Source organism: Taudactylus pleione, unplaced genomic scaffold, assembly GCF_031769625.1.
Source record: "Taudactylus pleione unplaced genomic scaffold, aTauple2 ptg000400l, whole genome shotgun sequence".
NCBI classification, from domain to species: domain Eukaryota; kingdom Metazoa; phylum Chordata; class Amphibia; order Anura; family Myobatrachidae; genus Taudactylus; species Taudactylus pleione.
In genome coordinates this window covers 1,078,873-1,092,893 of record NW_028284802.1, presented here as the reverse complement: position 1 = coordinate 1,092,893, position 14,021 = coordinate 1,078,873, and the positions used below count along the sequence as shown (strand labels likewise).

The window sequence follows — 14,021 nt, the reverse complement described above, 5'->3', positions numbered from 1 at the left end:
AATGTATTAAGGGCATAGAGCATACAACAGAGGAAATGTCTCACTAGTATACAGTCAGTGAGTCCCAATACCACAGCTGGTTCCATAGTGTAGCGGTTATCACGTCTGCTTTACACGCAGAAGGTCCTGGGTTCGAGCCCCAGTGGAACCACATTTTATATAATGCTCAATATTCCGCATAAATACACATAGGGAGCAGCCATCATGGTCCTCACCCTCCATACCCACAATGAGACCACTGAGCTCAGAGCAGTCAGTGGTTTGTGTGTCCATCACACAAACATTGTCCCCCCCCACCCCAAGATAAAACAATTTTGCTATGGGGCCCACAAATATCTAGATACCCCGCTACCGGGTACGGAATTGGTATGATGCTGGCGGCTATTCCGAATCCCCACAAAGGAAGCCCGCCTGGTGCAGAATCCCGACAGCGGAAGGTAAGTACCCTAGCCCTCCTTTGGGGGTGCCTAACCTCCCCCCCTTCCCCTAGCCTAACCCTAATCTCCCCCGATGGTGCCTAAACCTAACCCCACCTTCCCCTTTGGGATATCTACGTCGGCATATCGCCAGGCATTCCGTCCGCCGGCAATATGACTACATTCCCCGGGCACATTGTATGTCCTCTATGAGTAAGCATGGGCTCCCCTCCCGCAGTCCCAACACTGATAGGATAATGTGAGCGTGTACTTGTATGATAGAGAACCTGACTGTACTGTAGACCGTCACGTCCTACGTGTAGAAATTGTTTTGAGTCTGACACCCGCTACCCTGGTACCATGAACAGCTCTTCCCTCCCACTCTCCCAAACCTGTCACTTCCCAAATCACCAGGATTAGACCTTAAAGGGGTCTATTCACTAAGCCTTGGAGAGTAATAAAGTACCAATCAATCAGCTCCTTATTGTCACTTTACAGGCTGTTTGAAAAATTAGTTAGGAGCTGATTGGTTGGTACTTAGGGGGTATATTCATGGAGCAGAGAAAAGTCCTGTTTTGCGGTAAACAGGGTTTTTCTCTGATTTGTGCAATTCACAGAGCGGGGTTACCATGGAGAAGTCCATTACATCTCCAGCGGCACCCCTGCTCCATGGATGAATGGCATCACCACACTTTAGTAGCGATTCATTCAATTAGGGGAAAGCTCTGCTTTCCGCTTCTCCTTTGCGTTCAGATTTCGCCATCTCAGGATAGCGTAATCTGACCACCGCCACAAAGCCGGCAGGCAAGTTGCTTACCTCCCTGTCTAGTGCCCGGCGCTGGCTCCGCCCCCTTGATGTCCCAACAGACACTGCAGCCTCCCCTGACCTCAACCGCATGCGCAGGAAAGACCTGCCTTCGCCTCCCGGCTGCTCACCCTGAACTGCACCAGAAGAACGGACTGCCGGACCCCTGGATACCGGATCACATCGCTGTAAAGGTAAGTATACATGAATTGCTACTTAAAGCTATATATATTGCATTGAACTGATGCGATGTATAGTGATAAGTAACATTTCAGTTTTCCTTATGAATAGACCCCTTAATCTCTCTCCAAGGCTTAGTGAATAGATCCCTAATTCACCTGTTGTGCTACCAAATCGCTCAACTACTATCTATCTCTCACATGGACTAATGCAACCTCCTCCTGTCATTCCCCCATCTCACTACACACTACCTCCCGCCTTCCCAATGACCAGCACTACAACGCCTCACAGATAACCGCATCCCGCTCCAAGACGTCTGACGCCAACCCTCACCAATGGCACACAGGCAGACTTCACCAGCCAATAAACACTCCTCAGCTACTTAGCTAGCTGGGCTTCTGCTCACACGGTTACATCAGTCTACAGTGGATTAAATCCTGTTGCCCAGCTCCCTGGCAGTGATGTAGCCATCCTGTGACCTCAGAAATAGCCAAACGAAGCCATCTAGCCAAAGTTTTGTTTGTTGGCTGGCCACCCCCTCTTGTGAAATCCAAAGAGGACGAATAAGGAATCCAATTTCCGAATGGAACTAGTCCGGTCCACATAGATCTTGGAGCCCGGACCACATCCAAGGAGGCCTCACCAGCCGAGAGGTCAGGTGACAAAGGCTGGCACAACAATATCCTGATTAATGTGGAATTTAGAAACCACCTTAGGTAGAAATCCTGGATGAGTGTGAAGCACCGCCCTGTCCTGGTGATATATCCAAAAGAGGGGACGACAGGAAAGCGCCCCCAATTCCGCTCACTGCTGTTTATTACTGGCTCACGCTACAGAGAGAGCTTGTCTCACCAGTCGGAAACTCCAGGGGATTGACGGTCTTGTCCACGAGTGCACTCGTCTCGGACCACCACCTCCACAAGACAAACTGAACTGGAGGGCAAGGTACCACTTAAACCAATTTGGCAGAAATAGATCTCCATTCACAAATGAGATTTGATTTCAGCACGCGCTGTCACTAATACCGCCATGCATAATACCGGCACCAATCAGACTGTGCTTAGAAGCTTGGAGTTTCTTCCCTGAAAGGCAACATACACACAAGAGGAGACTCTATTAACGGTGCTAAATTTTAAATTGTATTTATTTTTCTACTGAATACATAGGATTGTTTATCATCAGAGAGGTCTATGTGCATAAGGATTGATACCTGTTTTATCCTCTTATCACTGGCCAGTGCACATTAACAATTTTATCCAGTATACTGAAATCCAGGAATAAAGTTCAAAGGGAGGAGATTTAGTTATTTTTTCCTATTTTTTTTTATCCATTAACATGTTTAAACAAGAACTGGCAACAGTGTCTGACATGATGAGATTTGGCAACAGTGTTGCATATCAGCACGGATCTGACATAGGCGGGAATTCAATTCAAAGCGCTAATGAATAGCGACGGGAGGGACTCCCGAAGCTATTCAATACACCGCGCTGTTTGGGCGCGCTAAGGATTTCTTCTCGCACCACCCTGGCGATGCGAAGAGAAATCCGACCAAAGTGCCGGGTGCGCGGCTGTTTTTCTGCACTTTTGTCAGAGAATGCCGGTTACCGCGCCTTAACACCCTTGTTATGGCGCGATAACCGGCATTCTCTGACCACACAGCGCACTGAATTGAACAGCTCCAGGAGCTTAACAGGGTTGAAGTTTGTCCACCAATGTGTTAGTGATTTACATCTTAATGTATATGGTTCTAATTGATTTGTATGTATATTGGGCCTGATTCAGAGCCGGACTCTATTTGCGCTCGCTCGTTCAGAAAAAGGGTCCGGATATTTAAATAGAGCGCTCGCTCTTTGCGGTCTGTTGACGCCTCTATGTCTGAACGAGCGAACAAAACATGCGCTCGCTTTTTTTTTAAAAACGCCTCCTGGCCGCTCGCATCCTACGTCATCTCCGCCATTTATTAGATTAATCGAGTACATCGAAAGGCGTCTGAACTGCTCGCAGTGCTTATGGTTGGATTTTCCTACCGCAATAATGCGACTAGTTCAGGCTAAGAAACAACCAAGTGACGTGGTCGATGACGCTGCTTTGTTAACTATGCACACCCTTAAAACGCCCGTTTTGACCGTTTGGCACGCCTGCGTTCAGATCTCCACTCCCCGTTTTCAAGCACCTTCCCCTGTTACCACCCACAAACGCCTCATTCTGTCACTCAAATTAGCAGGCATTCGCTATTTTACGAGCACACAATTTCCGACCGCAATGACTGGTTCGCGCATGCGCAGTTGTGCGAACATCGCTCGGAGCGAACGAGCGGCTCTGAATCAGGCTCATTGTTTTTAATTTATGAAATTACCCATTTTACAATGTCTGTCTTTTTACTGATTATTCTTACCTTTATAACTATTGATTTTATTCATTTATTTTAGTGTTTTTCCTTTTTTTTTTGTTTTATTTTTATAATAAATTTGTTTCTCAACGTTTACCAATATTCATTTATTATTCCAGTGGTCTGCATAGGACCTTCCCCAGATTTCGTATTCACTTGTGTTTGGGCTGTCCAATAGAGAGAGCGCTCCACAATTGTGCTTCTGTTTGACCTCAACTGGTTGACTGCTAAGACTCTTTTTCTCCTGGTGATTGCTTCAGCCAGGAGAGTGTCAGAATTGTGGGTGCTCTCCTGTTGTCCCCTCTTTTGGATATTTCACCAGGACAGGGTGGTGCTTCAAACTCATCCAGGATTTCTACCTAAGATGGTTTCTAAATTCCACATCAATCAGGATATTGTTGTGCCAGCCTTTCAGTCACCTGACCTCTCGGCTGGTGAGGCCTCCTTGGATGTGGTCCAGGCTCCAAGATCTATGTGGACCGGACTAGTTCCATTCGGAAGTCGGAATCCTTATTGGTCCTCTTTGGATTTCACAAGAGGGGATGGCCAGCCAACAAACAAACAAACTTTGGCTAGATGGCTTCGTTTGGCTATTTCTGAGGCTTATACACAGGATGGCTTGCCTGTTCCAGCCTCGGTTAAGGCTCATTCTACTCGGTCTGTGGTCCCCTCGTGGGCAGCTTGCTGCCGCGCCTCAGCTGTTCAGCTGTGTAAGGTGGTCACGTGGTCTTCCATCCAGACCTTTCTGAGGTTCTATGCTTTTGAAACCTTCGCCTCTCAGGATGCTTCCTTTGAGTACCGGATTCTCCTCTCAGCACAAGAGCGTCCCCGCCCTTAATTGGACTGCTTTGGGACATCCCCAAGGTCAACCCTGTGAGCCCCCTATGGACCCTGAAGAAAATGAGAGATATTGTAAGAACTTACCCTTGTTATTTCTCTTTCTTCAAAGTCCATAGGATCCACAGTGAGCCCGCCTTGAAGCATCTGGCTTCATATGGGCTGTGTTACTGGTCACAGGTTTTCCGTCTCCTTTTCTGTGAGTATGGTTCTTGTGTGTTTTCCGGTCTTCCTTCTCTGTTGTTCCTCCTCTGGCCTTGGCTACTCTACCTGCGTTTGCCTATGACCTTGGCTCCGTAGATGGGCAGCCATGACTGCCATAATTTTGGTGAATACCCTTGGAGCCGTGGGGAGGAAACTGGAAGTGGTGCTGCCGTATAGCAAACCGCATATACCGCTGGTGTGAAGGCACTATGGGAACATGAAGGTAGGCGCCCTGGATGTCCAGGGAGACCATGTAGTCCCCAGGTTCCATAGCCAGAACGATGGAACGCAAAGTTTCCATCCTGAATTTGGGCACTGAGGAACTTGTTCAAAGACTTTAGATTGAGGATAGGCCGATGAGACCCATCAAGTAGTAACCCGTCCTGCGCTGAGAAAGTGGAACTGGAACAATGACCCCTGCTATCAGCAAGGGCTCTATGGCTTCCTGAATCTGCAAAGTTTACCAAAGGTTGTCAGGAAACAATAAAGTTTAATGGAAAAAATAAAGTAAGGGCATCGATGAGTCAGCAGCAGCATCTTTGGTATGGGCGGGCCATGAGGATTGGCTCACTCCTAGCAGCACGTGACGCTGGCACTATGTACTTCATAATTCTCCTTATGAAGTAGTTTGTTATGTGGGCTGCTGCAGGCACTTTGTCATGTGGGTGACCACAGACCTCCCGCTGTTCCTGTTTTACCAATGTATTACTGAGGAGCATAGAGCAGAGGAAATGTCTCACTAGTATACAGTCAGTGAGTCCCAGTACCACAGCTGGTTCCATAGTGTAGTGGTTATCACGTCTGCTTTACACGCAGAAGGTCCTGGGTTCGCGCCCCAGTGGAACCACATTTTATATAATGCTCAATATTCCGCATAAATACACATAGGGAGCAGCCATCATGGTCCTCACCCTCCATACCCACAATGGAGCCACTGAGCTCAGAGCAGTCAGTGGTTTGTGTGCCCTTCACACAAACATTCCCCCCCCAACCCAAAATAAATCAATTTTGCTATGTGACCCACAAATATCTAGATACCCCGCTAACAGGCACGGAATTGGTATATGCCAGCAGCTGAAACCCCAACAACGGAAGGCCGCCTGGTTCAGAATCCCGACAGCGGTAGGCAAGTACTCTAACCCCCACCCCTTTCCACACCCAAAACCTAGCTCCCCCCCCCAGTGCTGCCTAAACTTCCCCCCCTTCCCCAGGGACATCCGTCCAGACAATCGGGATTCCTGCTCTTCAAGATGCAAACATCGGCATATTTCCGGGCGGCAGTATATAGACGCCAGGCATTCCGAAATTATGGCAGGGTAGTGGAATGCCCCTTAAGAGTATTTAGCCTGGGGGATGTAAAATATTGGTATCATGACACGGGCGTGAGATAGGATATGGGGTCCGCCCTTGAGACTGTTAACATATCATCAGTGACTACAAAATGGATGTTATCATCCCTGGTGACCCAGCTGTCACTTACCTGCTCCTTTACTACATAATGTGGTACAGCACCTGGGGTCTATAGGTGTTAGCATCACAAAAGGGCCTATGGACACTGGCAGTGGGGGTTAGTTAGGTCACTGGTAGTCTTATACCACTAAGTAGGAGGGGGTTTGCAAAAAAACAAGAGATATGGTAAGAACTTACCTTTGTTATCTCTGTTTGTACAAAGTCCATAGGGTCCACAGGGTTGACCTTGGGGTATAGGTTGGGAACCAAATCCGGGCACCACGCAGTTAAAGCTTTTAGCTCCCAGGATGCACTTGGGTCCACTCTCCCAGTAACCCCGCCCCCCCAGCCAGAGGCACCTCAGTTTGTTAGTAGCCAAAGGCCGGAGGAGGACAGAAAACTGGAACACTCTAGAACCATACTCACAGAAAAAGGAGACGGGAAACCAGTGACCAGTAACACAGCCCATATGAAGCCAGGTGCGGCAGGGCGGGCACCCTGTGGACCCTATGGACTTCGTAGAAACAGAGATAACAAAGGTAAGTTCTTACCATATCTCTTGTTTTCTACTTCAGGGTCCATAGGGGGTCCACAGGTTTGACCTTGGGGATGTCCCAAAGCAGTTCAACAAAGGGTGGGGACACTCCTGTGCTGAGAGGAGAATCAGTCACCAAAAAAGAAGCATCCTGAGAGGCAAAGGAAACCAATGCCTAGAACCTTAAAAAGGTATGGACCCCTAGTAAGGCAAAACAGCCAAGGCGCCACAACGAGCCGCCCACAAGGGTTACATAGCCCGAGGAAAAAAAACACAAAAAAAACAAGCATCAACAACAGAAAGGCCTACCCCTGGGTAAGCCCCTGAGGAAGACATACGAGGCCATCCAGCCACCATTTAGTTATAGGCCGGCCATCCCTTCCTGTGAAAACTAGAAATCTCAGACCACCAATACGGAGCCCGATTTCCGTAAGGAGCCTGAACGGATCACATAAATCCAAAGAGGCCGGACCACAGTCAATGAGGTCACACCAGCCGAGAGGACTGGGGGCTGAATGGCTGTACCATAAGTTCCAGAATAATATGGAACCTAAAAACCACATTAAGAAGAAACACAGGGCGAGAGCAACTCTCAACCTGACATGATGCCCTCCAAAAGAGGGAGCCACATGAGAACGCTCCCAAGTCAGACACTCTCCTGGTCAAAATAAACACCCTGAGAGAAAGAGAGAGCCTAAGCAATAGACCATGTAATAGCTATCACAACCAGCAGTTCCATCGACTGTCCCCGGAAGGGAACGAAGAACCACTACTAACTAACTCCCAAGGAGTCCCTAGGGAGGACAAATGGAGGCATAAGCCAGAAGACACACCAGAGTGGAGCAATTCCATATCTTAACCATACCGAGAGTGTAGAGATCCGCACTGTGAGGAAGGCCAGGCCGAGGGTGAAACCCAAGCCAGCCGGCAGGAATGCCAGAATATCTGGAAATCCTGGACACCGGAGGATCATATTGACAGGTACAATACCGTAAGAATTACGTTTGCCACAGTCTGTGGCAGAACCCAGCAAAGTCTGGCCTGTCTGCTCTAAACATCTCAATGAAGACAGAGCCAGGGAAGCCCTAGGACCACAACAGGGACGCAGTCATAGACAAACGATCCAGGTCCAGGGAAAAACAAGGACCTTGAGACAACAGGTCCAGATAGTGAAGCAGTAGGAACGGAGCATCGATGAGGAGACTCCGAAAATCCTAGTACCAGTGACGTCTGTGATGAACTGGAGCCCCCAGAAGGAAAGCCCCTCCGTCTCGAATTAAACTTCCGAAGACCTCGAGGAAGAAGGGAGACCGGAGGACACTGTCAGTGAAGTGGTCCTTCCACTTTGAGTCACTGAAGGTAGCTTCAGTACTCCTAGAGCTGGACTGTAACACCGGTAGTGTGTGATAGAGTCAGAAGGCCATGAGGACCAATCACCTCAGGGAGGCCCCCTCTGCTCACCAGGAGTTGAAACCTCTCTTGGAGAAGAGACTAGTCCCCAGGATGCACGCCGTGATGGCTGAGGAAGCCCGCTTCCCAATGGAGAGCTCCCGGAATGAACACTGCAGAGTTGGCCAGGAGAAGACCCTTGGACTATGTCAGAATGTATGACATTGCTGTCATTGCCACCGAACTACCAGTGTTGCCTAGTTGGAAGCCACTGTTGTAACACTGTTGGACTGAACCTATGCAGGTTTACCGTGACATAAGGGGTAGGCCAGAGTGAAGGCCCAAGACAGCCGAAAGTTCCAACAAGTGGCAGAGAGGAAGCGACAGACGTCCAGCTACCCCGAAATGAATGCGGACCAGACACTGTCTGCAGCAAAGAATACCCTGGACGAGATGGCCATAGCCACCCGGACAGAGACCGACTCGCCTCCGGAGAGAGCATCATCGTCCGAACAGCGATCCGATGGAAAAAACTCGATCCATCTGGAGAAGAGTCAATTATGGCAAGGCCTGGAATGGAACTGATCACATTCCCCCCTTCCAAAAGGTAGACACTTTGGGAGACCGCGCATCACCAAGAGTAATGACATATGTCGACCGCGTAGACATCCGCACACTCCAAGTTGAAGAGCAGAGAGCTTGTCTTACGCCAGAAAAATTCTCAGATTCCTGAGAATCCAGCAGTGCTCCCAGATGATGAATACTCTGAGGGTTGCAGGGAGGACTTTTTCTCCGGTGACTAATTATCTGTGCCGAGAAAAAGCCACGGTTATCCTGACCCGGCGGTAAAGTACCTCGGTGATCCTGCTAAAAGCAGGAGGGCGTCCAGAGAAAGGAGCATTCGGATACATTGAACAGGTGAACCGTCAGAAAATCCGTAAAGCTGGTAAACCCCGGTAGAGTTAAGGACAGTCCCAAAAGGCAGAGCCCGAAACTTGCAAGTTTTGCTGTGGCACAGCAAACCTGAACCCCTGCTGATGAGAGGGCTGTGTGTACCCGTAGGTACATATCCTGAATACTCAGTTATACCATAAAGTCCCCAGCTTCCAAACATCGGATGATGGAGCATGGTGGACTCCTGAGTCCAAGCACCCTTAGTATCCGATTCAGGAATTTGAGACAGAGGATAGGCAAATGAGGACCAGTCGGCCACTGCCCCAGAAAGAAAGTAGAATAACCAGTCCCTCGCTGAGATAGTGAGGCTGGCCGAAATAGCTCTGCTTACCGCAAAGGCTGTATAGCTTTCTGGGTTTGTAAGGCCCTGATCGGAAGAAGGGCCCGTGTAACAACGCCTGTGAGGAGGCCGCCTGAGCAATGAGAGGCTGTTGAGAATCAGTATCTCACTCTGGAATCCCCCAGTTGTAGACCTGCCCCGTCAGGCTGAAGGTTTATCCTCCGGCGTAGAAGCAGGGCCGTCCAGGACAGCTCGGTACTAGATATGGTGGCCCCCGTGGAGGCCAACAGCCTAGGAAAAAACAGGCCTTTAGGCTGACCCTGAGGACAAAAAGACTTAACAGAGTTAGTCTTAATGTAGTGGGAGTAGCTAAAGACGGCATCTCTCCATTAGTGATACTGCCAATGATGCAACAATCTTGTCAAGGCCGGACCAAACAAGATCTTCCCCATGGTAGGAGACTGCACCTCTGCTTTCCCATAACGTAGCCATAGGGTATTGCGGCAGATACAGACGCAGCCGAAACCATGAAAGTTAGAAGACCGGCATCCAACGTAGGTAATCCCACATATGACAACTGCATATTTTATGTGAGCGGCAAAAGACATTTGAATCCCAGACGTGTTGAAGGGGAAAAACGTTACAAATGCATCAGCCCAGTATGCAACAGTATTAACCAACCATGCGATGGCCATGGTAAGACGGGCAACAGGCCCTGAAAACGAGTACATTGATTTCAGGTAAAGTTACCACCTACGGATCCGTAAAATCCGTCCAGGCCGGGATGGGAGGCATATTAATGCCTGTAACCCGACGATTAACATACAAATCCATCCCAGAAGGGGATTTCCATTACTTGTGAGGACCCTTAGGGAATGGGAAACAGGAGGCCTTTGTGACCCCTCGTATCTGGCAACAGCCAGACTACCGCCATGAGATCCACCCGCTGGGCAGAAACGAGGAATGTATGATACAAGTGCAGGATCGACATTCTCTATATCCAGAATGAACCTGGCTACCAGCCCCAAAGCAGGAATAATAATACTTGAAATCGGCTCCCCCCATGTGAGGGGGAAAGAGCCGAATACACCCTCCAGTTCACGGCAGAGCCACTGGGAAGTAACCACAGGGCGTATATCACGCCATTTAGTATTTCGTAGAAAACGACATCCACCAGGGTGGCCGTTGTGGTAATCCCTGCAAGGGTATTGACAGACCGATGCGGTACCAGAGGTAATTCATGTACTGTGAAAAATCCCGGCAGGGAGCGATAGTCTGTGACACAGGGGTAAAGTGCAAGAAATTGCGAGATACCCCGAGTTGAAAAGGGCAGTATGGTGAAGTAACCACAAGCGAGTTACGACAATGGGGCCCGCCCGGCGATCCTCAAAAGGAGAGGATCCTGAGAAATAAACCGCCCAAAGGGGTCGTGCAAGGGGCCCGGCACCAGATGGCGCCGCATACAAAACCTGAGTCAAATCCTCCGCACTAATACCTGCAGCACATGGCCTGCAGGATAGCAATAATGGGTGCAGTATCGTGCGCAATCTCCTGGTCAGATATATTTGACTATCTTGACGGAAATATTAAGCAGCGCCATACTGGTCCTGACTGACGCTAAGATTAGCTGCAGGGACCCATTATCAGCGTATGCAACACACAGTTCCATCTAAAATATGGCAACGTGCAGCACGCAACAGTATGTGACAAACCTCACAAATATTAACAAGTATATATATGTGAGGTCTCAGAACCATCCCAGGTACACCGGTATTAGGGCAGATAAAGGGATAGATATACACTGACAGGTGAGAAAAGCAGACAGACAGTACTAGCTTAAGTCACATACAATGCAGAAAAATATATATACATACATACATTTGCATGACATAATATACTGCACAATGTCGCTACATTCAACTGCCCAGATTCAGTGTCTGGGGAGGCTATAGCGCTGTGTACACTCACCCAAAATGGCCAGGTACGCAGGGGGACTGGGCTCACTGTCATCCTAGGAGCTCTGCAGCACCATCGAGAGATAATGGCCGCTGGAGACCTCAGAAGAAGCGTGGCCCGCGTAGGAAGCAGCTCAGCGACGCCAGACTGCGTGTTGAAAGGCGCGCTGAGGGGAGGAGCCGCTAGACAGGGAAGGCTTCCTCCCCTGGCTAGCAATTAACCCCCCGGGATGCCGGCTCCCGCTATAATCCCTGGCGGGCTGTCCCCAGAGACCGGAGGCATAAGGTTGCATACACACGTGGATCACCGCAAGCGGTGACCACACGACTTACCTGTCCCCGTCGATCCGGCAGCAGCCTAGGGATTCCTCCAGAGTCCGGCTAGTACAGACTCTGGGGTCCCGCTGCGATCCCCAGATCTGTACTGGCGTCATAGCGCCGGCGGGGTGTAGGAGCGGCAGCTTAGACGTCCATTGGACAGTCTGACGCTGCCGCTCTGAATAGTAAAAGATAATAAAACTTTTTTTTTTTTAAATAAATTTTAAGCTTAGGGGCTGCTAATCAGCTCCCCACTGCACTAACGGTGACCAGACTCCGGCCGGGAACCAACTTAAACTGAGGTGCCTCTGGCTGGGGGGGGCGGGGTTATAGGGAGAGCGGACCCAAGTGCATCCTGGGAGCTAAAAGCTTTAACTGCGTGGTGCCCAGATTTGGTTCCCAACCTATACCCCAAGGTCAACCCTGTGAACCCCCTATGGACCCTGAAGTAGAAAAGGGGAGGGGTGTAATGCACCCCCAGGTTCTCAAACTCGGTCCTCAGGACCCCACACAGTGCATGTTTAGCAGGTCTCCTGACAGAATCACAATTGAAATAACTAGCTTCACTTGTGGATCTTTTAAAATGTGTCAGTGAGTAATGAGTACACATGTGCAGCTGCTGGGTGACCTGCAAAACATGAACTGTGTGGGGTCCTGAGGACAGAGTTTGAGAACCACTGCTATAGGTGATATTATGCAACCAGGTGAAATTACATGGAGACCTATACACATGGGGAGTGGGGTTAAACACCCTCTTAGGCATCACTGCACATTGCCATATCTCATAAAATGTCAGAGACACTTGCTTTCTTACTGCTAGCAGCAAGGTGTGCCACAGGGTCACTATCTGCCACGCACATACTTATACCACAGGTGCAGGGAACGAGCACTTTACAGGAGTCAGAGCTGTAACTAGCACTTGTTGAAAAGCTTTAACACACATTACTATAATCTGCATTCACTGAAACCTGGAAAGTGCCCATATCAAATGCTGGAGAGAAATGAGGAGCCAGCACCCACCTCTACCCAACAATTACTGAGCGCATGTGCGAGCCACAGGCAATTCTGATCCTAGATATTGCACCCTTTCCCATTTACCTTTTAAAAAGGACATTTGTTTGTTTTGTATATTAAGTTTTAGTGCAGTTTCAAGCAAGAAACAAATACATTTTCCCCGTGGGGTCTGCGGTGGGGGTAACAGCGTGCGGAGTACAGAGAGTCCTGAGAGGCTGTCTGATGTTTTAAACAGCAATATTTAAACAGGCAAAACCAGGTTGATTTTGGGCAGAACGCTGTACCCCATTACATGTCCCATTCAGTAATCAGATCTGGCATTTCATGTGTCATTTAATGGACAAACATCCCTAAGTGAAGGCAGGTCAGGAGAGCCACCCTTCTCTGACCATTAGCGGTGCCATATCTACCCAGCCTAAAGCAGGAGCCTAGGTGCAGAAAGTTCTCTATAAGGGGTTTGGTATAAAAGATCTACATGAAAAGAGAAAACCCCCCCATGGTAGAAAGAAAATAAAGAAAACAACCTTTTGTCCCTGTCAACCTATTGTTTTCTAACCCTAATCTTCACCCTCACACCTGGTGCCTTAAGCTGGGTCCACACCTAAAAGATACATCTGCTGATCGAGTGATCTGCAGATAATGGTTGTTCATATACACTGAGACACCACAATCATAAGTCCCTCATCCCACGTCCACCTGACCGACCGACCGTACACACAGCACAAAGTACAGATCTGCCATTGGCTATGCAGCACAGCCAATACGATGTCTGAAAGATATCGCTGGTACACCGATTGATGAGCAAATATATCTGCCAGTGTGTACCCAGCTTAATCCTAACCGTCCCTCCTAGAGCCTAACCCTAACAAACAGTGTCAACCTTTTGTACTCCTTTATAATTCATGTCAACCTATTGACTGTCTGACAATGGCTAGATAAGCACCACATGGTAAACATTTTAATGTAGATATATTGACAGGAACCCTTTATAAGTGAGCCTGTCACTTGCAACCCTTTCAGAACCAGTGTGACAGTGAATATCAAGTACAGTATGGGCAGATTGTTGTAGTACAGATTTTGTACTGGAACCTGGAAAGCTGCTGCAGACAAGTGACCAAATGATAGACATTACTATGTACTAACACTCCAGTTATCACACCCTACCTCATGTGTTAGACGGTGGCTTTACCTGTTCTTATACCGTAACAGACAAAAGAATAAGTTCTTAATTTACAAACCCCAACATCATGAGTCGAGTAACTTTTATACACTATACAGAATATATTAAAACATTTC

At 48.6% G+C, this 14,021-nt stretch overlaps 2 non-coding genes across 2 annotated transcripts; both read left to right on the top strand.

Annotated features, from left to right (window-relative positions):
• The first annotated feature begins 78 nt into the window (after nucleotides 1-78).
• TRNAV-UAC (transfer RNA valine (anticodon UAC)) lies at nucleotides 79-151 on the top strand. The gene has a single exon. It is a non-coding gene; the product is annotated as a tRNA-Val (tRNA).
• A 5,454-nt stretch (nucleotides 152-5,605) lies between these two features.
• Nucleotides 5,606-5,678, top strand: TRNAV-UAC (transfer RNA valine (anticodon UAC)). Its single transcript has one exon. It is a non-coding gene; the product is annotated as a tRNA-Val (tRNA).
• Nucleotides 5,679-14,021: the final 8,343 nt, after the last annotated feature.